Raw genomic sequence first — 3,915 nt, forward strand, 5'->3', positions numbered from 1 at the left:
AGAACTGAAGAAGGGCATGCACTATGGTTTTCTTTCTGAAAGCTTTTCTGCTTTTAAGACCACAGCCTATTACTACATACGTGTAGCTCGGGATTTGCCATCTGTTGTAGTCACTGATTTCTACTAGTTTCCTTAATAGGAAATCACCGCACCTCCTGCATTTTTTGTAGCAGGCAGTTGGAACTTAGCTCAAGCTGAGGCAAGTATGTGGGATTTATTGCACCAGACAGGTACTCTAGATGTCAGATGATACTCAGCCATTGCTTCTGAAGGAACCGAGGAGCGAACAGATCTGCGGGCCAAGGTGTGTCGCCTGTTGCTACAACCAGTTTCAGTGCCAGGGTGCCAGCATGTTGCCAGCAGCTTTTGACCAGGTTCCATGTCAGATGGTTCGAAGGAAACCAAATCTACGGCTACCGCTTCTGCTGGGAGAGGAGCATTCAAACGTGGATGTGACTGAACTTTTGAAAAGCAGAAAGGCGGTAAGGCAGAACTATTTTCCCAGAATCCTGTAACATTAGCCCTAGGGCTACTTTATAAAACCAGCAAAAGATTGGTTTAAAACACTACAAGAGGACTTGTTCCAGGCAAAGCTGGGGCTGCCGATCACAGGTGTCAGCAGGTTCAAACAGGGATAGACAAATTCATGGGTAACAAGCCCATAAATGGATAATGAAGGCAAGGATAGAGCCTCTAACATCACTGAACAGTGAAGGTGGGTGCTGGCGGAAGGCTAGAGGAAGCGCCCTGGCTCTTCTGCTCAGCCTCAAGCAGTGGTTGTAGGGGGTCTGACTGTGCTACAGTCCCTGTTGAACCATCTTCTTGAGTTCCTTTAAATATGAATTATCCTGAAAAAATGAATTATCCCAAGGAAAAGGGCTGACAAGGGAAGGGGAAAAAAAAAATAAACTAAAAAGCAACCAGCTGACCAGAGGAAGAAACAGATGCAGGAGGGGAAGAAGAAGCTGCGTGATGATCATAGGATGAAATGTAAAACGTAGGGGAGCATCCAGCAGAGCACCTTTGTCAGCGCCTGCCACCTCCCCAAGGTGTCCAAACAGTCCCTGGCCACTGCTTCCTGGGAATGGACGCAGATACCACAGGCAAAAGGGTTTCTTACCTCCTCTTCCTCCTCCTCCATCTTCCTCCCACCAATGGTGGGAACGGCTGTTTGGCTGGGGCCAGGAGGTGGCTGGCGAGGGCGTCCTGCCACTGGCGTGGGGTTGGGATAGGGAGGGTGTAAATAAGCACATCTGGGGGGGAACATGCAGCCCAAACCGCCGGGAGAGGGACCGCGACACAGGGCGTCCCAGGGCGCAGGAGGGAACGCTGGATGCAATGGATTTTCAGTTTGACCTATTAAAAGGTGTTCTTTCCGTATTTTTTTGATATTGCATTAGAGGATTTGTATCCTGAAATATATGTATTAACTATAGAGAGATGTTTCTTCTTTCTTCACTTAGCTTCTCTATGCACTGACTTCTTAAGCAGCTCCAGACTAACTTTTAAACTGGTGTTATTTCAAGAATATCTGTCATCTTGCTGGAGACTTGAAGTGGCAGAACAATTAAATAGTTTTATTACAGTGATAAGTTGTATCTTCTAAATTCACATAGAGTTAATACTTACATTGCTGAAAAATGGTAAATGACCCGCTAACCTTGCTTACCCTTTAGGCTGGGGACATACTGCTGTGTGTTACAACAGTTGCATTTCAGCAGTGTCCTGACCAGAAGACCATTGCACATGAAGGAGTTAATGCCCACGCAGCAGTTCACCTGCGAAGGCGCAGGGCATGTGACAGCACAGGCTGTGCTCTGCCGTGGCACAGGTGCAGCTTGGCCTTATGCTGCGCCTATCCCATGCTGCACCTATCCCTCTGCCGCAGAAAATACTTCGGCAGCTACTAACGAAGTAACCCATAGGAGCTCCCTCCCGGCACTGGCAATTGCACCACCGGCACGTTGTCTTCATCTCAAAGCGAAGCAGCATGTGCCAGCGTGAAGGTCCTTATGCTTGACAGTAGGAATGATGACCAGAATTGTTTTCTTCTCAGAAGATCCTACGAGAGTTCTAAAGACCAAATTGTTGGGGAACCTCTCCACGGATGGCGTCTGCACCATGGGCCATGCCCCCACTGGAGGTGTGCCTGACGCTGTGCAGCTCGGGGTTCCCAGCGTGTGAAGGGAGGTAGGATTATCTGCACTGTTCTCTTTTTCTTTCTGGTGTGAGCTCCAATAAAGGGTCTATGAATCAATACGTCTGGGAGTCCAAGTGCCTTTCTGGCTGGGATGATACGAACGCTAGTCCTGGTGTATTAGCAGGCTGTATCCCAGAAAAAGGGCCTTATACTGCAGGAGTAAAGGCAACGCTAAGAGTTTTCCCTTTTTTTGTGCTATGTTTTTGGCATTATGCATTTCTGAAAAATATTCTCATCCAACCAACTTGGATGTCTTTCCTATATAGTACACATTATTTTCAGGGTAAAATATCTGAGTTAATATTTGTCAGTTCCTGTGTTATCTCTGTTATCTTTTGTACTTGAAAACTTTGGCTCCAAATCAAAGGTCTAGACTAGATCGGTCAAACTCTTAAAGCATCAGCTACCAACAGTGAAGGAAGCAAAAGAGTTCAAATGCTTCCCTCACCTGTGCCAATCCCAAGCAGCCTCTTACTGTGTGTCTGGAGAATCTTCAGACATATATGGAAAGAAAGAAGTATTTTACTTTTGAGAGCAGACAGAGAGAAAAGTGAAATCCTCTGTCAAAGGGGAATGAATGAGATGTAGAACAGCAAATGAACTGAAGCAGTTTTGATAAATGTTAGCTTTACAATGTGAAAATAATAAAAAATTCAGTCAAGACAGCAAGTGTTTAGATGCTCTTGCTTTCCAGATGCTATATCCAAAGCATGCTTCTTGGCATTTATTCCAGTTTATGGTCTTAAGGGAAGGGAAGAGAAGGTGCAAGTAAACGCTGCTTTACCTGGCTCGTAGACATCAACTCCAGGCAATGCAGCAGTCAGTCATAGGTTACTGTAACAGATGGTATGGTATCTCCTTTGGGAATTAAAAAAGTGCCTGAGAAGGTAAGCAAGACTGATCAGAAACAAATACAGAACCGCTTGTGCTAGACAGTGTGCAGCGGCACAACTCACAGAGAATGTCACCTTGTCTTTTGAGCCTGTTCTTTTGAGACCAGGCAGGACTAACTAAGCTTCTTCTGGCCTAGCTCCATGCACGTTGGATAGACAGAGTGGAGAGAGGCACCGTCAGGCCGGTGGACAGCTGTAGAGATTTAACACTGGCCTTCGTCCAGAAATCCACTCTCAGAGGCAGAGAGCCCGAGGGGGGAAAGTGAAGCACAGGCCCGACCGTGGAACCCGCACGGGCAGCCCGACACTCAAGCACCGCAGAGGGGCTGGGGCGAGCTTCTGGGCCGAGGCCGGCGGAGCGCAGCCTCAGCGCCGCTTCCCCTTCCCCGCGGAGGCGAGGGCAACCCCGGCGGCGGCCTCACGCCCCGCTGGGAGCTGCCGCGCCGCCGCCATACCGCTCGTCACCAGTTATTTTCCTGCTCGTCACGGAAAGCAAGGGGTTGCCCGCCCCGCGCCCGGGGCTCTCCCTCGGCAGCCCCCTTCCCTCTCCTCCGGGCGGCGCCCGGTCCCTAAGCGGCAGCACCGGCGATGACAGAGGAGCGCCTGTCGCGCAGGGAGGGGCCCCGGAGATGGCGAAGGTTCCGCGGCTGCATCCACCGCCCGCCGCAGCGCCCGCACGCCCCCTCAGCCGCCAGCTCGGGGGCGGGCACCGCCCTCTCCGTCCCGCCTTCCAGCCCAGCCAATGGCAGAAAAGGATTTGGCGACGCCCTCGGCCCCAGGGCCAATGGGAGGTGGGAGGAGGGGGCGGGCGTCGCCGCCTAT

This window comes from Opisthocomus hoazin, chromosome 1, assembly GCF_030867145.1.
Source record: "Opisthocomus hoazin isolate bOpiHoa1 chromosome 1, bOpiHoa1.hap1, whole genome shotgun sequence".
Classification (NCBI taxonomy): Eukaryota; Metazoa; Chordata; class Aves; order Opisthocomiformes; family Opisthocomidae; genus Opisthocomus; species Opisthocomus hoazin.